The sequence below is a fragment of the Chaetodon auriga genome, chromosome 11 (assembly GCF_051107435.1).
Source record: "Chaetodon auriga isolate fChaAug3 chromosome 11, fChaAug3.hap1, whole genome shotgun sequence".
Lineage (NCBI taxonomy): Eukaryota > Metazoa > Chordata > Actinopteri > Chaetodontiformes > Chaetodontidae > Chaetodon > Chaetodon auriga.
Genome location: NC_135084.1, coordinates 25,706,160 through 25,729,101, shown reverse-complemented (window position 1 = coordinate 25,729,101; position 22,942 = coordinate 25,706,160). Strand labels below are relative to the sequence as shown.

Genomic DNA, 22,942 nt, shown 5'->3' with positions numbered 1-22,942 from the left:
ACGTCAAACCATTATCAGGACAGGAAAGAATAAAAGGTGATAGGCTGAGGCTGAGGGTGTGAATCTGTGATATGATGAACCAACAACAGCCTGATGGAAATGGAAGAATGATGGATGCGATAAACAAGCATGCAAATTGAAAACAGGGTGATCAGTTGTTGTTGTTGTTGTTGTCAGAAGTTGATTGAAACAGTTTTCTCATTTGTAGGCATGAATTACAGAATCACAAAGACACGACCTGAATGACAAATCAAGAAATCAGCTCGGTGCCTTTGTTCTCTTGTTTTTGTGATATCTTCTGCTCATGTTTGGATGTTTACTGTTGCCGTTATCACTGGGTAAATACGGGTTATTAATAATGTAGGATGGTGAGAAAATGATCATATCTGTTGGTCAGAATCTTGCTTCTGTCTTTGATCTGTTTGACTTCTGAGCCACATGTCACGAAGCTCCTGTTCGTTGAGCTAAGAAATATCACAAAAATCAGACGTATGCTGTTTTCTACATATCTTGAACTATTAATTCATATTTTTATTTTCTCCCTCCTTGATTATTGTAATTGTCTATTATCTCTGCTCTCAACCGTTTAGCTGCCAGGCTCAACGACGGCGTCACATCACTCCTGTTCTCGCTTCCTGTAAAATAAGAAGATCCTGTTGATTAAATACGAGGCTCTGCGTGACCTTGCCTCCAGTTAAATTTCTGATCTCCTCTTTCCGTATTCCACTTCTCAACCACTCTGATCCTCTAATCTGTGCGTTTCATCCGCCTCGTGCTCCAACTGCGAAACAAAAGGCGGTCGAGCCTTTGCTGTTTTTACCCTGGAATCATCTGGATTTGCTGAATCTGTGGACGGTTTCAAGCAGCTTCTAAAAACTCATCTTTGTAGTCAAGCTCTTTATAGTCCTCCACTCCACCGGCTTGTCTGGTCTGTCTCTCTTTCAACTGGAATCGCCCACTAAATGTGTGTTGTACTGGTGCTAATGCGTCTGTGTGTGTAGAAGCAACTGATGCTCATGAATCCAGCTGTGCACACAAACCTGGTTCCCACTGGGCACAATGTCTGGCCTCATAAATATGGATTTTAAAGACACTTCAAGTCCAAAAGTAGAGGACCACTGTGACCGCTCACACTGACAAATATGCCCTATTTACTAAACTTGACATCAGGAATGAAAGCCAGTGAGCTAAAGCACAAGATAAACACACACCAAAATATGATGTATTAATCATTGTGTTTTAGAGTGAAACAGGAACATCCTCTGACTAAAGGCAGCTGGACGGTGGAACCATAAATCATGCTTTTCTGTGGAAGTATTAAAAAAATGAACTCCATGTTAGATAACTGTGCTCGACAGGTTTAAGGTGAGCTCCCCCGTCCGGCTGAGACCGGCTCTGCTGCTGATGTTTGGCTCTCGGTGCTGAGCGGCAGGCTGGCTCTTCCTTTCTGTTCTGAGGTCAGATTGTAAACCTTCAGCAGAGAGATGCACCAGTTATCTGGCTAAATCTCAGCGGTCACCGAAAACTGTGTAGTGCCACACCGACTGTACTATTCTAATTCTATTTTCAATATTTCTCTCTCAGTATATTTTCTGACAGCACTGAGGCGTCAACACGGCTTTAATATGAGCGAGTGGGGCTGCGCTTCAGTTCTGAAACAGGACTGCAGGGCTGCTGAATGTCAGAGCCTTTTTTTTTAATTCCAGTCCTCCAGAATCAGTATCTATGATGTTTGTGGTTGTCAGTTGTTGTATTTGTGCCCCTCTGTTACGCTCATCCATCAGGTTTATCGGGCACCAAAGCTAAAGAGATGAAATGAGTCGTGATGTGAGCAACCATCGTGTGATGAAGACTGGAAAGATGGAAATATTTCAAATTGCTTAAATGAATTTTCATGACTCTGTTTCGACATGTGCTCCGAGGTTAAAATGCAATTCATGATATTATAACTAACAAGCACTTGGATGAATCTTAAGGATTTTTTTTCCCCACATGCGCAGCAGTCATAACACTGGTCATTAATTCACAAGCAGTAAGCAGAGAAAATGAAAGATGTCAGCATGTGTGTGCTGCAGGCCGTCCACAGGGCACGTCGCTGCCTGGCTGCATTCAAACTGCTGTTTACTGAAAGCATCCAAACAAGTTCAAGCTCTGTTAGGTCCATTAAAATAAGCTCAAGCTCCCTGCAAATACTAATGGCTTTTTAAACAAACTGATAGCACTGACATATTTGGATCTTCACCGAAAGCAAACTCGAATAAGCATCTCTCATGATGCGGGAAATTTAAGTTCCTCTTAATTTGGCCCTTCAAAGAAGTGACAGTGAGAGCCGCTGTAAGAGAAACAAGGGAAGATTGGAGCGAGGAGGGCAGATTGGTAATTAACACGGCTGCCATGCCAAGCTATTAGGACCACACTTTAGACAGCAGCACTCCTGCAGAATAGAATATAAGAGCCATTATGTTTATAATGCTGAGTCAAATTTGATTTAGTCAGCTTTAAATTTCTCCATTTAACCTCCTGAAACAGAGAGGGTTTGGGTTTTACAGCTTGGCTGTGGGGCATGAAATGAGGCATTAACCACTAACCATTGTGGTTAGTCATTAACATAAAGACGAGGAGCTTCTCCAGAGAGACGTTACTTTTAGTATAAAGGCCAAAAGTGTGTGTGTGAGCTCGTTTTGTTTCACTTAAAAGAGGTCATGTGATGAGACTTTTAACTTCTTCCACAGGACTGTGCAGAAAGGCAAAATATCTCTTCGTTACTAATTACTGCACATTACGTAGACTTAAAGTACGAGACAGACCGACTCTGGAAAGCAAAGCAGTCTTTAACTGAAGATTCAATTTAAAGTTTTCTACACTGGCTTTGTGCTGCTGTTGTCACACACACATCAGAAGCACCAAACTCTGAGGGACAGGGCTGGTGATGCTCTGTGTTTTTCCTATTGTTGATAAATCCCATGATAAGAGCAAAACCAATAATGAATTGATCCTATCACGCCGTCCTGCTGCCCCAAACACTCACCAGAGCACTAAATGTGGATTAATCCACCGCTGAAAATAATCCTCAACCAATGCAGTATTTCTTCTTCAGGTTTGTTTAAAGATGCCTTAAAAAACTTATAAATGAAACTTTATGTTTGTGTACTGTTTCTAAAGATTTATGTCTTCTGTTAGGAACCAATGAGCTCGCAGCTCAGAACCACAGATGGGGTCGGACAGCCAGAAGGTGCGGAGAGACAAACACACTGTCAGCTTTGATCTTCTGATGCCAGCATTGTTTTCTAAAAGCACATGACTTCACACTTTTAAGCCAGCATTGACTCTTATACCATCACTGTGTTTAAGCTCACTATCGAACCATAATGTGTTATTAAAGACGGTCAGTGACTTGTTCAGTGTACCTTCAGCCTTCGCTCATGCAGTCCGCCATGGCTTGCTTCCAGGGAAGGAGAGCTTCGCAGCCCCAGAACACCTCACCATCAGGCATCCAGGGGGGTTTGCAAACAGGTGCCTCAGCAAACTGCTCCATTTCCTGTTTGGGGATCTGAAAACAAAAGCGATCAGGTTTGTCACTGAGGCAGCAGAAAGAACCTCTACATGGCTGTTGATCAAACAGAGCGAGCCGTGGAGAGTAAGTGCTTCTGGGACACAAGCCAGCCTTCATCACCCCCGGTCAGCACATTCGCACTCCCAGCTCTTCACATACGGACGCTTGGCATCACTTTTTAAGGTACTGAAAACACCTTTAGAATCATTTTTGAGGGCCCTGCAGTCAAGTCAGCAATGAAAAACATGCAGTGTCTTATAATAAAAATGTAACACGTATTTGATGCTCTGGGAATGATGAGAGTTGAGTATAAAGAGCAAGAAAAGTCTGCATTTGGAGGTTGGATGGGTCAAGCACAGGACCCGTGTTAAACCAAGAGTGAAGCTTGATTTCATCATCTTTGTACTTTTGGTTTCACTTTCGGTTTCTTATTGGACACAAAACTCAGTCTCCTGGGTGAAAGTTGTTTTCCATCCACCCCACCTTCCACCATGTGCAGACCTTCTTCCTATTTATACCATGTGATCTTGCTCCGATCATCTATATTGCCGTGGACAGGGTCATATTAGTTAGAGTTAGCTGAGAGCCTGGAGCGTGACACCATGACAAAGTGTTGGTATTTGACACTCTGGGATGAGGTCAGGCTTTTATACTGCATCATTTGACATGTTGGGAATGAGAATGGGCTGTTTATAGAAGTCTGTGGGATCATGCACGATGAAGAATGAAGGGGTATCCAGTCCTTCAAAAGTGACGCCGAAGGGTCCTGATCGAGCATAAGTGGGGACCAGTGCAGGTGCTGTGGGCGGAAGACGTTTTGTCGACTATATGTGACGATAATTTTATAATTTGTTGACAGATTTTAATGTCATTTAAGGGAAAGTTAGCACACACAGGGGAAAAGAGATTAGCTTCAGGTGTAATCCTGGTCTGGATGTATTTAAAGGTTTAGTGTTCGCTCATGAGTCTGGACCATTTCCTCCAAGGATTAGTGCCGTGAAGTGATTGATGAATGCAGTGAGTGATTGATTTAATGGCTGCCAGACATAATTATTGTATTACAGGCATTACGTACTTGTTTGCTGCTGTCACATCATGTCACACTGAGCTACAGAGTTTTGATTTTAAGGGCTTTTGTAGCTGAAGGAATTTCAGACTGAAGCTGAAAGCTGACAGAGTTCCATGAGCAGACGAAGCAATAATTTGGAAAACATACATAATTAATTATGTGCTTTGAAAGACAGCCCAGCACAAATTACCCACAGTGTCCCGTGATGTCTGCTGGGGGGGGGGGGTTCACGCACAAATTAAACATCAGCCATCATTTATTTTCAGTTTCTTTTCCTTCTGAACGGGATTCCCACCTTCTCCGCTGTCATCAGAAATCTTGACAGCAGCAGAAGGAGTGAAGGAAGCTTTTGTGTGAACTCAGCTGCTGCATCACAAAGTCACAAACTGTGAGATCCGGATGTCTCGAGGCCCACGTTAACACGTCCTGTCTGGATGAGCCTGAGCTCACCTGCAGACCTTTCACCTGCTGCTTACGGAAAGTGAACAGCAAACTCACTTGCTCATTACTCTTTCCAAAAATAATTGTTGCTTTCCACGTGACGGTGTGAGAGCAGAGATTTGTTCCATTCCTTGTAGCGTCAGGGTCCGTGCTCCATGCGCTTCACAGGCTGACAATTTATTCCATGCATTTCCATCCAACTCAGTGCAGCTATTTCATGGTGGCTTCTGCTGCGCTGATGGATTCACACCTGTACTGCTTCCAGCTACTGCATGAACACAACCTGAATACATATCATGGGGAAAATATAGGTGTGGAAGGAACAGAGTCCTTAGACTGCACATGAAGTTGAACTATGCCTCTGTCATGAGACGCACCTCTGATTGCGGCTTGAAAACTCCAAATCTTCAGATTTTTTTCAGGATATTTGAATTGTCCCCACTTAAAGAGCCGCGGGGCGATCAAATGAGGCAATTCCACAGAGCTACTCAGATGCTTTAGATTGCTTTGCTAGTTTGGGATGTAAACTGAGCCGTGGGGTGGTTTCTGGTAACGATGACAAGAGTGATGGCTCTTAATGAGCGTGGGCCGCAGGGCTGGACTAAAGACGCACAAACAGCCCCCGAGCTCAGGGACTCTAAGAACCTTTGAAAAGCTGGAAAATAACATTGTGCAGTTTGAAGGGTTGTTTGACACTGAGACAACACACCAAACTCATTTTAGCCTTCAAAGATTGAGCCTTTATTGTCTGCAGTGAAAGAAAAACAGAGCTACTGATCCTGAGCTGGAGCCTCACGGTCACACTGCAAAAGAAAAACCTGCAGCGAGCAAGAAAACAGCTCAAGTTGAGTTGGATTTTCTGGTTTCACTCACGCTCACTCATTAAATCCTCCGTAGATGCTCCATAGTTTAGTCAGTGAACAGTAAATTTCATTCATGACTCGTCCGAATTTTGTGGGTGACTGAAGTTTTAAATGCTGGTATTAAAACCCCACACGGGCATTTAGAGCCTTTTCCCTCCGTCTTGTCCATCTCTCCCTTTTCTCACCGTCTTTATCCGTCTCTCTCTTTCTCTCAGGCTAAATCAAATGGGCATCCGGATTACTGGATCTAATGACTGCTGCTGACTCCATCCAGGGGGGAAATGGAGGCTGAAACTCCCTCAGAAAGTCTGTTTTCTCATCAACTAGAATCAATCACCAGCTGACATCTGTAGCTGCTCTGCATGACGGAGATTTACAGCTAAATTTCAAATGTGAAAGCACTTAAGTAGCTGGCATTTGATGTTTTGTCCATTTCTGTCCTTAAGTGAGATTTTTTTATTCTACTACTACTCATACAAAAAGGCAGTATTGACCACTGATGGGTCAGAGCGCCAACATGTTGACCAGCGTTTCTCTGTGTTTAACGTTCCTGCGACTGCTTCCCCATGAACTCCACCTCGTGTTGCGCCAGTTAGGTTAAAAGCTTTTAGCATCAGTAGGAAATGTTGTTCACAGGCTGCCTGTGAACCGTAGTCCGTGAACCCCTCGTGAAGCCACACTTGGTGATTTTGGCTGATTTCAGCAGCGTTAACATTGTGCTGTGGGACGCCGCGGTGAAAAACTACCCGGCTGAGAGAAGCTGGCAGAGTCACAGAAACGCTGAGATGAGCTGTCCCTGTTCAAATAAACTCGATGAAGGAGGCCTAAAGTGGTGAAAATGTAAAAATATAATGACCCGGGCGTAGAGGAGTCTTCATCATCTGTCTGCTCTCTTCCTCTCTCCTGTTCATTATTCTACACTTCTTTCTCCACGTCCTCTCTTTCACTCACTCCCTCATTATTCAGCCGGAGCGATATCACAGCCTCTCATCTCCTCCTTTCCACTCCCCCCCCGGCCTCCCCTCTCCTGTTGCCGGGATTATTTTGGGATGACAGGAAGCTCGATGGGACGTCGGGGGGTTTAGGCTCAGAGTCCAGCTGAGAATGAGAAAGAGAAGAAGAGCGTGAGGACGAGGAAGAGGACGAGCATGAGGAGGCGGGGATGGACTGGATAATGAGATTGATGCCATGAGAAGAGGATGCAGTTGGCCTAATGGGATGATCAGTGAGCTAAAGGAAAAGGAGGACGAGCTAATGATGAGAAATGGTGTTAATTCAATCTGGATGGAAGGGGAGGAGACAGAAAAAGCGTCTGTTGCTTCATGACGGTGTTTCCTCTCTGTGTCTGAGGCTCTCTCACTGACACCAAATCAGAGACTCTTCTGCAGTATTTTCCTCTTCTAATATGTTAATATGAGCTTTTTAAACCAGAACATAAAGAATATTTCACCAACAAGCAAAAATGATTTCAACATTTGAGCATCAGGCGGCGCTCACAGTGGGCCAGTACACGCAGTACTTCTACACCTCTTCTCACGAGCTGCTGGTAGTCTCGCCTGCTCCCTCCTCATCAGCCTCTCTGGGCGATTCATTACATCCCTGAATAAACTGCACTACCAGAGGGCACCAGGTGACGCTCACCTGTTCCCGCTCTCACCTGCCTGCTTTTCTCTGTCGGTGCTTGAGGTGTTTTCGTTTTGTGTGACACTAAAACAGAGAGAAGAAAATGTACTGAGGCATTTAAATCGAGGCAGAATACAAGGAACTACACACGAGGACGGCTAAAGCTAATTATTTTTGAGTCCCCCCGGTTAAATAAATGCATGTTGTGAACATCAGCAGCATTCCTAATGTCTTTTATTCATTGTGGAAATTCAGAAATTGAGCTAATACTTAATGATTTGCATACCGGCCTATGCCAGCGTGGTCTCCTCGGCCCACCGGCACGCCAACACGTGACTGAAGGGAGAACTGCCACTTGTTTTTTTCCACTTCAAGCGCTGCAGGCAGGCAAACAGTGAGGTCTGGCAAATCCAGAGGTAAACTGGGGCAGAGGTCAGAGGTCAAACCCAGGAAGGAGTGAAGCCAGAGAGCAGCTGGCAGAACACAGACAATGTGACCAGACGCCATTTTATCATCTTTTTGAACAGAATATGTTATATTCAGAGCTACATTATTAGCTTGGATCCAGCAGGGCTCGGTGAAGCTAAATTTCCTGGTAAATGTAATAAATCCCTCAGACTGGAGCTGTAGCTGCTCACTGACCATTAGCAGTCAGTGGTCAGCTCCAATGACTGTATGCGACACCGTAGAAGTCCCATGTTCACTGTGAAACTTCAGTTGCTCAAGAGGTCCGGTAGGCGGTACCGACACCTGTAAACAGGCCTATGAGTGAAATCAGTGTGGCTCCTCTTCAGGTAACATTTACATAACGTGGTGTTTGTTAACTTTGTACATAAGAGGTGATAAAAATGATCTGTCGTCATTTTTAGTAAAAAGGTTTTAACAAACATAGATTTCTCTTTTTTGGTTGGCTGTGTGTGTGTGTGTGTGTGTGTGTGTGTGTGTGTGTGTGTGTGTGTGTGTGTGTGGGAAGCACACATCCAAGCTCTCAGTTCACAGCAGCATGTGTGTCGCATCACTGGGATCCAGCTGAGAGATTAGGGGAGCCCACACAAGGCAGACTGCCCGCTGTGGTAGCACACACACACACACACGCACACACACGTACACACGCGCACACACGCACACACACACACACACACACACACACACACACACACACACAAATAAAAGGAGGATTTTTTTTTTGTGTTTCATGTGTGAGTGAACAATGCAGCTGTGGGCTTCTGAGGAACAAATCAAGAGAAGACTTTGTTGTTGTTTGTTTGTTGTTGTTGTTGGTGTGTGTGTGTGTGTGGGGGGGGGTGCGCGCCCACTTGTATTTGCTACATGATGAGGACCGTTTTCTAACAAACAGAATGGGGACATTATAGGAACATGAGGACATTTTGGCCGTCCTCACAATTTCAAAGGGCTGTTCGATGGTTGGTTGCGAGGGTTAGGTCAGGGTTAGGGTTTGAAATATGTCAACGAGGGTCCTCCTAAGGATAGAAATACATATATTGTGCGTGCATGCATGCAGCTCGCTGACTGGATGGCACCATGCTTGGCAGTGACTACATTAAGGCGTTCACACACACGTTGTTCCTGAGATAATGAAGCAATCCTCATCATCATGTTCAGGGTACAAACATGGCAGGTGAATCCAGCAGCCCGTTATCTTCATTCTGTCGGTTCAAAGAAGTAATATCAGTGAGGATAAGGAAGCCTGAGTGTCTGACGAAGATTAATTAGCCTACTGATAAAAGATGATGTTTTTGGTTGGGTTTAATTTTAGTCAAGTAGAGCAAAACTCAAGAACACACTGTGCCTTAATGTATTATTAGTGCTTCAGCTGATTATTGAGCTGTTGGACAAATTTAATTAATCACAGTTCGGCTTCAACAGCATGTGATGAGCAAAGCTTTTTTCTGTGCAGGCCAACTAATTGTGTAACTGTAGAAATGGCACTTCCATCCATTGATAACAGCTCTCTGGATAACTGGCTGTGCTCCCTCCTGTGTTTAGCATGCGGTAACACACTCCTCAAGGAACCTACCCAACCTTCATCCTCTTCATTCAAGAGGAGTTAGACCCACTTCTCAATTACCAGTTTTATCAAAAGTTTAAGAGAAGGTTGTTTACTCAAAGTTGTACTTCTTTAATGAATAATTAGAATATCTTTGATGACTGTGCATTGGGTTTCTGTTCACATCATAGCACTGAACGTGCTCTCATTAAAAGTAGCGTCAGCTGTAAGACTTTTAGCTCACAGCTGATTGAGTTGTTTGATTTTAATTATTATTGATCTCAGCTCAGCATTTGACTCAGCTGATCATTTCTATTCTACTGAGCGGGCTCGAAAAGCGGGCGGCCATCAGAAATACTGCGTTTAACTCTTTTTTATCAATTCCAGAAGTGAAGGGTCATGATTCTTCTTCTGCAGCCCCTCTGAGCAGCGGCGTTCCCCAAGGCGACATCTTTGGCCTCCTGTCGTTCTGTGTATACATGCTGCCACTGGGACATGTCATACATACATAATGTATGTAATGTATTAATAAAGTCTCTGAATATCTTGTAGTATTGTAGTATCCCTTTGATTCCTTTGTGCTTTGAGATCGAATGTTTGTTTAATGTGACTTTCACCTTTTTTGTATTAATATCAGTTGTCCTCCATTTATAATTCAAAACAAACAAATTTGGTGATTAAAAGGTTCAAATAACAAAAATATGGCTTGCATGTTCTTCCAGGTTAGCTACTTTGTTAGCTGATGGATTAATAAGGTCACCACCATCTAAAATGTAATTATACTTTGAGCAGAGTTCCTTTCATGTTGCTCAGGTTTGCCAGGTGTCCACGTTGGCCGAGATTCAACGAACTCTGTCTAATGAGGTCTAACTCAGGTAATTGATTTCTGCCTCCAGAGCCGCTCTGCTGCTTCGGAGAACTGTTCAACTAAAACTCCTCGTGACGTCGCCCGATGTCAAGGATCTGAAGAGGAGAGCGACGACCATTACCTGATTTATTTAAACGTAATTTGAATAATCATTAACAACAACAAGCTCCACGGAAAACAAACTCCAAAGGGAGCAGAATCGACTAATCTGCCGCAGTAGACAGTGAAAGCAGGTGCAATTTGACTTTCACGTGTCACTTTAATCTGTTTGTTTATCGGTGTGTTGTTGGACAGATGAGTCATCTGTCGCCCTGATCTGCAGTGAAAGAGTGCATCCGTGGCACTCGCCAAGAGAAGTCAACAGACCTGAGCTCTTGTTTCCCGCAGAGAGGAGATCTGGCAGCGCCGTCGTGATCCCGGCTGTGTTTTCTTGGCGTGGTTCAGGTCAGAGAAGAGCACGCTGGGTTTCATTCCAACCAAACGCTGCACTGATTAACAGCCCTCTGGTTCAGCTGCTGCAGTGTTTCCCCATCACGAGTTAGGGCCAGCAGCCGGATGATGATAATGAAAATGGTGTAATGCATGAAGGGATCATTTCAGCAGTTGTGGGAAATGTCAGTCAGGCCTCAAAGGAACATCTGTGTGTATTTCACCTGGGTCTTATTCTAAGATTGGGAACGTTCTGACTAAAGGTTATCTGAACTAAACAAGCCCCCTGGATTCAGTGCTGCTGCTGCTGCATAGGGATCAATTCACAGGGCGGGATATTTGGCTGTCATTCAACCTGAACCAGCATTTCCCTTAACCCCGTCATTCTTGTGCCACTTTAACCACAGCGTTCTCACATCAGAACTAAAACTGGTTCATTTTTATGATCTGTAAAGGTTTTAGGAAGGCACAGACAAAATGATGTCACCCTGCAGATAGTGGTGTCAATCAATTCTTGCTTCAAAGGACATGGTCATTTAATTTGATGGACTTTTTGTCTCAGTTATTTTTGGTCAGGTGAGACACTTCAGCTGAGAGTCTTTGCTGTAAGGTTTTCCTCCTTGGTTGGCTTTGGAAAGCAGCACTGTGTTCCTGATGTACGCTGCTTTGCAGGATGATTCACTTGATGATATAAAAAAAAAAAAACTCCTACTTGAAACTGCTGTTTTGGTGAAGGCAGAGGTCCCCTGAGCTCCTCTGCGAATGAAACCTAGATTTCAGGTGTAATTCTGCACATTTTTTGCTTCATTTATTTCTTCCTCCCTCCATAAAACCCAGAGGCAGACTCTCTCATGTATAGCGGAGGGTGTTAAAGGAAGTTCCGGTGCTGACTTCAGGTTTTGCTGAGGTAAATCAGGAGATTGTAAAAATCTTGACCTTTTAAAATTGTATCTGGCTTACCAGCGACTTCGCTGATCCTCAGCTCTCCTCTAATATCAGATATCATTTTCAGGGCGCTGCCGTCAGAACGCGCTCCTCCTCTGCCTCATCTCTGCAGCGGAGTTATGGAGTGAAGACGGGGTGTATTAATGCCTTTAAATCCTTTTCATTCCATATCAGCCAGTTCCAGTGGAGAATAGAAAGTGTGACCTGAGTGATCGAGGTGAAGCTGAAATTGAAATTAATTTCGTATAATCCATTTCAAGTTAAGCTTTTTCTGAAAGAGTCTGCAGAGTTTCCTGATCTGCTCTACGTGGGGGGTGAAAGCAGTGCTGTATGTGTTTACATGCATGCTGATGTCGGATGGATTTCTGCATGTGCGACCTCTCAGCTCCGGCTCAGCAGTGTTTCTGTTATTTTGGACGGTGTGAAAATCCTGATCAGGACCTTGTGGTCTGAACCCCCGCGGGCTCCTAACTGGCACAGAGATGGTGGTCGTCCTGTTTTTCTCTGTTCGACTTCCCGTTTGCTTTTGTTTGTTCTTCCCACTCGCAGGGCAACGCCGAGGGTCTCCATGTAATTTCTAAGCAAACTTCTTCCCGTGAACCAGATGACCCAGTGCTAGCAACACGAGCTGTGTGTACGCTGCTACAGTTTCTTCAAGAAAATTAATTTTCATTCATCCCGAGGCCCAAAATCCCTTTTCAAGCCACTGAAAGCTTCAAATCAAAGGTGTTTTTCTATAACATCACTAAAGATTCACACAGGACCACATGGTTCATCGAAAGCTGACCCGCCTTGCTGTTTTATCACTGCAGATCTAACTGGATAGAAGAAGAAATCTCGTGATTTACAGACGTTTCTTGATTGTCAGTTTGTTTGCATTAGTGTAGGTGACGTCGCTGACGCTGAAATGAGCCAAACAGCCTTGTTGGAATGAACAAATTCCACCAACCCGGCTCGTGTGCTCTGAAATACAGTGAAGAAAAGTGATGTGACAATTTCAGGTATTTACAGGAGATTCGGTCACATCAGGGTTTAGATGGAGGATACTTAAAGGAACCATTCAACAGTTTGGAAACGCACTTATTTGCTTTCTGGTTAAGAATTTGATGAGAATTGACTGATACACCTCTCAGGTCTGAAATAGGTATCGATGTTCTCATTGAACTCTCCCCCAGAAAGCATATTTCCCAAAATGTCAAGCTATTCCTTTAACAGGGGTTAAACTGAGGGTTCGTTATCCCACTTTGGAGATTTCAAAAATCTTCATCTCTACGCTCTAAAAAGTAGAAACACGAGTATTGATGTAGTTTTCTCTTCAGTGAATCAATGATGGGGGAACATCGCTGGACAGAATTTTAAGCAGCAAATTTGTGATTTGGGGCTGTGTGTGTAAAACGGACTTGACGCCTCAGCCAAGCTCCGGTTTAGTGAATGCATTTCACGCCTTGTCCATAGACTGCTGTACTGCACTGCACTTTCTACTGTCTGAATATGGCATGTTCATCGACACGGCATACAAACACATACTCTTTTAATTTTTCCCTCATCTAACTGAGGCTGTAAAAGGTAACTTCAAAAGAAAAGTGCAGCGTTTGGTCTCAAATGAAGACGCGTGGCAGCACTGAGGCAGCAGCTCTGTGTGCACAGGATCTCTGCAGAAACCATATTTATACATCAACTTTCTCATCACAGTGTGGCTGCAGGCGGTGTGACTTGCAACAGAGTTCACTGCACCAGCAAACTGTGAAGGAGTTGCAATGTGCCAAAAACACACACTGGGAGTTAGTGATGAAGACCGAAGTGAGGAGCAGTATCCGGAGTGTGAAATTGTTATTCAACATCGACAGGACATTTGTTCCGGGACTAAAGATAAGCTTCGTCCTGGCAAATAAAACTCAAATTTATATGTAAATCCACTTCCTCAGTGGAAATTAAAGTGATTCCTTCGTGAACGCTCTGAAGTTTACTGAAATTTATCTCATTAATGTTCCACGTTGGGTGTTTTTAGCTGACACTCGTGCTATCGTAGACAAGCTGAGGGGTTTTTCTGATGTAGTTTTTAATTGTATCTGTTTGAATTATTTTATAGTGAGAACAATAACTTTATTATAGCTGTCAGTGTGAAATGAATGCTTACTGCTGCTTATTGTCCAGTTCTGTTCCTGGCTGTAATTATCTCATTATTCAATTAGTCTTTCTGGGAACAGAGTGGGAAGGGCCCACTCACTCGTCTAATGTATAATTATTGATGTATTATTTGGTGTTTTCCTTGCCATTTCTCATATCCTGCAAAAATTTCATGGAGTGAAATTTCCTCTGCTGATTGGATCTCATCTCACAGTTCATTAACTGAGTCTTGTCGAGATAGCGATGAAAACATAGAAAGAGGGGAACAACTTTAATCCTGTTTGTGCAGGTTAAGATTAAAAACGCCAAAGCTTCTGATCAAAACAGCACCGCGAGCAAATGCAAGAAAGAAAGAAAGAAAGAAAGAAAGGAAAAAACTGCATTAAGATAAAATGAGAAGCATAAAATCAAATGACAATAGGGGACATTAGGGTGAAAACAGAGCAATGAACGAGGAGGAAAGAGGATCAGCAGATACTTAAAATCCGACTGCAGTGAAGGATCGACTGTATCAGCAGATGGTTCTGTCCTGCGTGAGTAAAAATTTAGGGACACATTCCAGATGTGACCAGATGTTCGAGTGTGTCACAAGATCACTGTCTTTCCTCTCAACACATAAAGTCATGAAGCTGTGCTGACTGTCCTCACACGACCTTTCTGTTCTTCGCTGTCCGTCATTTCATGTGTTCAGAGAGAGAAAAATCAGCCATCCTTAACAGTGTTTTCTCTTTTTTTGTATGAGCGACAAAGGGGAGGCAGGCCCTACGGACCAAATACAAGAGTGTTTAATTCAGGCAACAAACAGCTGATGACCTGCATCAAACAATCCTCGTGGTTTTCCCTTCCCTCCCCTGAGCTGCACAGCCAAGACAAATGCAAAATAAATTAACTAATAAATCTCATAAAGTGCTGTGACAGCTCTTTACCGCGCTTACATCCACAATCACTGAAATGAGCTGCATCTTACTTCACTATATGCTTCAGTTTAAAGCCCACAGTTTATTTAAGTCTTACTCAAAACGAAGTGTGTGCCGCACATACTGTAAACTCTTGGGAAAAGTGTTGTTCAAGCAATTAACCTGAGCTGAAAACAGCTGAGGGGTATTATCTCCAGCTTCCCGTGAGTGGCTGACTGCTGAATGGAAACGATGATGATGTATTTAAATCTGTGAGCATCAAGCTGCCAGCAGGTTTCTATCATCTGAGAACGGAACCGAGGCTCAGGCTGCGTCGCAGACATGCAGCATCACATCTTCTTCCCCCAGTCTGTTTTTCTGCCTCTACTTTCATCCCTGACTTGACATGTGTCCGTCATTCAGCCGCTGCATTTCTGCTCCGGATACCTGAGTCATTTTCGCTCCACAGGCTCGCCTCCTATGGAGCGCAGCTCTGCGGTAGGTGTGATGTGGCTTAAGCTGTTACGGCATGAATAAGGGTGCTCTGGAGAGTGTCTGTGCTGTGATAAGGCTGTAACTGGCACACGGACTACCTTGTAATCAAAATCTGAGGAGCTTGAGATGAAGGCGCTGGATCCTGGCTGGCAGCTCATCTAATGCTTTCGGTTTGTTAAGTCAGGAGTGGCTTAAGATCTGCCTCACGAGGGAAAAGTAGAAATGTTAAAAACAAGTCGTCTCTCACACAGCTGCTTTCGGCTTTGGCCTCTTTTTCTCTGCGCTTTATCTCCATTATCTCTGTGGTTAAGCATGACTCTCTAGATAAAGGAGAGGGAATCTCCTTTAATCTTGTGCTTCTATACTATGCCCACAAAATGGCTAATACACGTCAGCTAAAGTCCCAGTTTGTCCACACAGCGCTGCAGACAGCTGGTCTGTTGCTGTCAGGTCCCAAATTGTGGTTATTTGGAGTAGACTGAAAAGTACACCCCCACAATTCATGCAGTTCCACTCACATCACTGTGTATATATCAGTGTCTTTTGGTTCAGTGGACACATCAGGCAGCAAATTCTAATCAGCAGCTACAAGCCTCTTAAACCAGGTAAAAACACCAGCATGGTGCCAGGAAACGGCTCTATAAACAGCAGAATTCACCGCCAAGGCTTCTAAAATAAAGATGTTTGGAATAACAAATCCTATCAGAGCAAGATGGCGCGTACGGCGAACAGCTCCTGCATCCCAGAGGGTCGCGGGATCAGCGCCGCGGACAGCGGCCATGACACACAGCTGCAGTGCTGTCAGGAGGAGGGTCCACGCTCAGCTGGTCCGCCGTAACACAACCGTCCTGCAACGAATCCTCCCGTCATGAGGGGTGCAGCGTTCAGAGAGGTGATGATTCAACTTTATGGCTCTTTGAGAGTCCGTAGTTTGTTGTGCTGTTCAATTGAATTGTGTTACACTGAGGAGTGTCACTGATACAAAGGGGCTTTTACACACTTTGGTAAGTCGTAACGCTGCTGGACTACATGTCTATCAACAATGCACACAAAAATCAAGTGATTTTAGTCCTAAGAACTTCACTTTGGATGCACATTTAGGTTTGATGACGCTGCACGAGATCTGAGCTGCATTTCCTGCAGTTTTATGTATATAAAGAGCAGAAGTGAACATTTAAAATCATGTTATTGCTCTGTTGTACAGAAGCCAAGCGTCGGCTTGGCGGCAGCATGTTTAACTTCATAACACTGTTCACTTTCAGATTTTCTTCTGCTGCAGAGGCGCGCCATCAGACTAAAGGGATTTGTTCTTATTTGCTCCATTTAGTAAATTTCCACAGGGTTTGGAGGTGCCTGTGATGAGCTTTAATGTCTGACAACCTTAAGAAAGTGCAGCATATCTTTCATAGTTTTAGGCAACTGGATTTTGGAGAGTAAAATCTGGAACGGAAAGCCTTCGCTCACCTTTCATCTTCTTCCTCGTTCATCACTCCCTCTGCTGCTAAGCTACACCTCTGGCTGATTGCCCTCCCTGCTTTATTATAATTCAAATAATATCCTCCAATTTCAATCATCCAATCAGTAAGCCAAGTATTTCCCAGCATATTGTCTCTTGTACCTGGGATTCAATCACTTGTTTGTCCGCTCTCATGCTAATCGTCTCATTTGTTCCCACATTTGCTCCCCGACAGCAGCGACCAAACCTTTTGTGTTCTTCATGCCACTGAGGGTCTGGATATGTGTAAATATTTAACACATCACTCTCACGTTTGCGTATTAGATGGATGCTCTCTTCTGTTTGCCTGTTTGCCTTTTTCCACTGTTTCCTGTGGATCTTTACTCTCTCTAGCCAGTGATATTAATATTAATATAAGCTACTCATCCACCCACTTCCATCCCCACCACTAGCAGCACGGCTCAGATGATGATGGGGGCGTATATGTTTTGCTTTCCAAACTGTTTTTTCACCCATAGTCACGCATTAGGCTGTGATAGGGTGTAAGACAAAGTCTGCTCAGGAAACTTTAAATTCACAAACTTTGTGATTTAAACTCCTCTTTGGCCCTGACCTGATGAAGCCTCTTCAGTGCTTCTCTCCGTCTGCGGAGCCGTCAACATCGTGTTGTTGACGGCTCCTCCACTCTACACGACACCTTACACCTCGCGGCCCATCTGAGAGCGATGACACCTGACTTTGGAAATCTTCAGGTCTTGATGATTTTCCTAAAGGGAGAACATTAAAGCGGCGCTTGCCAAATGGGGTCAGAACAGCGCAGACCAATCAGAGCTGGCGTCTGCCAACAAACCTTCGCAAGCACCTTGCGAGTGAACACCTTTGAACCACTCGACTGTGCCAACAATGGTTCTGCTGAGTCATGTTCCCGACACACAGCGCAATTTCACTTTGTTGTGTCTGCAGATCGTCTGTTGTTGCTGCAGGGCACTGGCACCACGCATACGCAATCTTCTCCCCCTTTCTGTTTAGTCTTCACTTTTCTTCAGCTCGTCCTTTAGTTTGTCTCAAGGCGGAATGAGGATTCCTCTCCAAGCAGCTTTGTCTTTCATCTCTGTCTTATAATCCGTCTTTGGAGCACTGACTGCTGCTTTAGCCGCTGTTTTAACCAGATACATGCTAACAACACGGAGCAGGTTTTGCTCCTCTGCAGCAGATAAGTTCAACTTGGCCAGTTTCTGTATAACATACAGTAGTTTGCTGTCTTCCAACTGCACACAGAGCGTTTCATCATACATCATGTCCATTCAAGACAGAGGGTGTGGATGGAAAAAGGATGCTGACACCGTGCACCATGACGTTATAGACCCGTTAAAACTCACACAACTCGTACTTCTTCACAACGGTTAGAAGAGAAACAGCAGCGACAGCACTTTCTAATAATCACAATCCTGATGAATTATTAGCTCCAGAGCAAAAGGAACTTGGCTTGATCCACTGTAATCACTATATCTTTAGAAAAAAAAAATCATAATTCATCACAACGAAAAGATGAACAAATTTACATTAAGAAAATAGTCGGTCGCACTTTAATATTTCTAAATATTTCCAACACATTATGACACACTATAGTGTAGCAGAGATTTTATTATACATTCATGGATTTGTCAAAGCTGTTTTAATAAATACCTCAAGGGGGTTAAATTAAGGGTTCAGCCAAACTGATTGAAAAAAAAAACACAAAAGTTATAGGATGGAAGCACAAACTAAAAAAAGGAAATCAAAGTAAATAAAATAAAACCTGTGTCCCTGCTGTCCGTCAGGCACTTTAACTGTGACACAGAAACAGGCATCAATAATGTCGTCGGCGTCTGGAGTTAACGCTGCTTCGAGTGAAAAGAGGGAAAAAAGACGGCTGAGAGACGAGCTGAGGAGGATGAACTCATCATCCCACACGGAGCACATCTCAGCCCTGCATGCCACCAGCCGCAGCGACATTTTGGAATCGATGTGAACTTTTTAGATCAGAAGGACACTCTCTAATAAACTGGTGGTAAGTTATTAGCTCTGATTTCCATACTGAACCTCCCATACGCTGCTGCTTCCTGTGGCTGAGACTGTCCATGCCCTGTGCAGGTAACCCCTCTCAATCAATATTCCACTATAACTCTATTCTGTGGATCTCCCTCCGGTCCCACAATCATATTACCACACAGGAGCGATTACGTCATCAATGCCTCAGGTCCATTTGATGGGCATGGACCCTGTCATGACATCAATTTTGTTCCAAATGGCTTTTCTAAGAATCAAGCTAATGACGTGTTCAACATGTCTACCTCCATCCAAAGAGAAAATCCTCTCCAAACAGACACCAGGAGAATAAGCACAGCCGGATTCCTGTGAAGGTGACACCTGTTTGTCTGAAAATCACCTTTATTAGCAGGAGATCAGAAGCTCCAAAGCACTTTCACTTCATGATCTAATCCTCAAACACGTCTTTAACATCTGTGGACTAAACCTGTGAAACCTGGTCGTCCACAGATAACACATTGTCTCAAGCTGAAGTCTCACTGCCGAATTTTCTGTATTCCTGTATCATCCGTGGCAACAGAAAAAGTGTCCGTTGTTTTTATTTACGATGTTTTCTTCTCATCCCAGAGCTAACTTTCCCTTTCCATCATTTGAAGTGCTTTTACTTCTCTTTGCCCTCTCCCAACACACACTCACCATCTTTCTTCACTGCTCTTATATCATCGTCCACTTCCTGGATGAGTTTATCTCAGACCTTTGACCGGCTGCATCACTATAATTAACGATTTTAATATCAGTTTTAACGCCACAGTCAACGCACTGGACTGAGCCTTCAAAACAATGAGACTTTTGTTTTTCTCAGGCTGCCTCTGAACGCAGACACCACAGCATTCGAACCATCGCTCTGCTTTGCTTTTCTCTCGCTGACCTTTTCGTCATTATCCGACCTCTCTCTGATCTACTTTAATGTTCATGTGCTGTCCATATCTCAGTGCTGCACCCTTATTAATATGCCAAGCAGAGCAGCTCTGGAAACATCCCTTCCTGACGCTCTCACAAAACTGAGTAATTACCCTGACTCTCCGGAGAGCTTCACAAATACACTAAATATCACCTTACTGGGTGCACTCAACTCTGAAGCCCCCTTCAGGTTAGAAAACGCTGCTCACCCAACTTCACCCAATGATTCAATGATTCTACTCAGGCACTCTGCTTAAGTACAAATACGCCCTCCAGCAAGCTAAATCTAATTGTTACTCTGATCTGATTTATAGCAACAGATACAGCCCCAGACTTTCTTTCAATACAATGGATAAGCTCACAAAAACAGCCTCGCCTACACGCTTTAGCAGCTCTGCTGCTGAGGTTTTTCACAACTACTTCACTGAAAAGACTGAGCTGATCAGAAATGATGTCACTGGCTGGTAAGGCAGTGTCCCTCCCACCCCCTGCCTCTTTGTCATGCTGATCTCCAAACTACCAGCCACCCTCTTCAGTTTGACCCAGTCAATTCAAACACTGATTTCCTCGAGCTCCGAACCAACCACGTGTTCTGGATCCCTTTCCTGGCGACCTCGTGAAGGACCCGTTCACTGTGATGGGAAACCCTCTGCTTAACATCATCAATAAATCCCTCACTTGTGGCCCTGCTCCCACTGCTTTTAAAACAGCCGTGGTTACACCATCGTTAAAAAGACCCAACTCTGACCCACAAACTCTTAACAGTTATGGACTCATTTCAAAACTCCCATTCGTGTCCAAACTGTTGAAAAGGTGGTTGCCAGCCAACCCACCGCCCATCTATCTCTTCATGACCGTCCTGATGAGTTTCAGGCTGGTTTCAGACCCAAAACACTCTGAAGAAACTGCACTATGAAGTAGCTAATGACCTGTTAATTGTGATGCACTCTGCTCTTTTATCTGTCTTGCTGTTCCTGGATTTAAGTACGTTTTTGACACTGTGGACCTCGACATCTTCCTACAACATCTTCAGAACCTGACTGGTCTCAAGCAGCAAGTACTTGATCAAAATCAGATGCAGAAATCGTCAGCCATGCCTCCAAAACATCTAGAATAGTCTATTGTGATGCATTTCTCTGTGGCTCACCTAAGACAGAGACAAATGGTCTCCAACTGGTGCAGAACACAGCTGACACCAGTACTGATGTCTCTGCCAGTTCACACAAGAGCTGACTTCAAAATCCTCCTTCTTACCAAAGACTTGGTCCTGCCATCACATCCTTTATGTTCCTGTGATGCCGGTTTCTTAACTATTCCTACTCAGAGCTCTTTCGGTGGTGGAGTCATCTACTCTTGTCCACTGGGGAGGTGGCCTCTGTTGGCCTCTTTCAAATCCAGCTTGAAACGTCCTTTTTTCTGTTCACTCTGATCTCTGCTGATTTCAACGTGAGCCAGTCCACTGACTGTCCACTGACTGGCTCACGACCTCAGTTCTGTTACTTTTGTCACACTAACATTGTGACCTGTGCATGTGTGTGTGTCTATGTGTGTGTTTTCAGAGTAATATCTTGCATTTTGTTCCGCTGTTGTTTTTTACTGATTTGTAAAGTGCACAGAGACTCTGGGTGATGTTCACTTTAAGTTAAGTGAAGTTGACGTTGAAGTTAATGTCTATTGATGGACACCGTCCAGTGTCGTTCGTTCAGCTTCTCTTCATCACTCAACCCTGACTCTGATCGGCCTCATTTACCCTCCAGATGCTTTCTTTTTTTTTGTCTTGCTCAAAAGCTCTCTCATTAAGTAGGTTCTCAGCTCGAGTGCTTTCATTTCCTGAATGCAGATCTTCCTAAAACGTGTTTTGATATACTTGTGTTGTCAGGTACCGTCAGAGCCGGATTCATTGATCACTTCATTGACCCATTCATCTCTTAGTTTCTTCCCTTGGAATATTAGACGGAGCCTACAACATAAATGCCCTTTATTTAACCTTTTCTGATTACTCTCAAGCGTCTACACCACTGTCCACTACTACATTTAGCAAAAGTGTTTCCCTGTTGAGTGCTAAAGCAACATACAGCATCTTTCCAATCCTTTTGATCCGTGTTGATGAACCTGTTGGTCAGCTTGTGAGCAGTTAATATTTCCAGTGAATTCAAGGGGAAAGATCAAAAGATCAAACAGATGACTTTTGGCATCTGTGATGTTGTGATGGGCAGAAAAGGAAAATAATTCAGTTTAGCAAGTAAATCATCTCAGAGACTGTTATCTCTAAGTCTGAAGATTTGACACTTTTACAGCATTGACAGTAAATCTAAGTGTCTAAATGGCGCAGAAGTCAAAATGATGGAAATCTGTTCGGTATTCATATCCTGCGCTGCAACTGCAGCCCTTAATCCTTTTCACACACTGGGACTCAGCAGTGGGAATGAGATGACTCCCTAATGGGAAAGGATCCCCGTCTCCAGGGGAGAAAGTGAAATGTAAGGAGGAGAAATGTGGAGGAGAGGAAAGTTCAGCACTGTGGCTTTGACACGTCATTTCTCGGCTTGTAAAAACACATCAGCTGAAGCTTAAAGGAGCTCTGTGGAGGTCTGTGTGGCCTCCAGAGTCTAAGAAATTCACAATCAACTTTATCTGTGTTGCACCTTTCGCACGAGAAATGCAGCTCAACATCTTTGTAGCAAAGACATCACATACACCAAGTGCTTCACAGAAAAAACACCGAATGAACATGAAAATGTAAAATAAGATGGAGAACAAAACCCACCAAAAGAGATTGCATCAGATGGAAAATACAAGCACTGAATATTACTTTCATTTCAAAAGAGGCACAGCAGTGTAGAAGTATGAGCTTCAGGCCTGCATCAGGAAGTCACAGCTCGCTAAAGGTTAAAGTTAAGAGACGTGTTTTTAGCTTTCTTCTAGAAATCTGTCGGTAGTGTGTTCCAGAGCTTTGGGGCGTAATGGACAAAGGCTGCGTGCCCCGTTCTCTGTTGGTTGTTGCTGTAAACCTCCAATAAGCAGATGATCACATTGTTCTCGAAGCCAAATAGTGAAGAAAGGATTTAGGGATGTAGCTCGGTCCTAGCCCACGAAGAGCTTTGTATGCAAGGAGAAATGAAAAAAATCAATCCTGGATGTTACAGGAAGTCAGTGCAGAGCAGCTAAAGCTGGACTGATG

General features: G+C 43.9%; 1 long non-coding RNA gene across 1 annotated transcript in view; it reads right to left on the bottom strand.

Annotated features, from left to right (window-relative positions):
• The window catches only part of LOC143328130 (uncharacterized), a 55,250-nt gene extending 51,620 nt beyond the window's left edge, over positions 1 to 3,630 (bottom strand). The window contains exon 1 of the long non-coding RNA XR_013077789.1: positions 3,408 to 3,630. This is a non-coding gene — a long non-coding RNA (uncharacterized LOC143328130). The remainder of the gene's footprint in view (positions 1 to 3,407) is intronic.
• Positions 3,631 to 22,942: the final 19,312 nt, after the last annotated feature.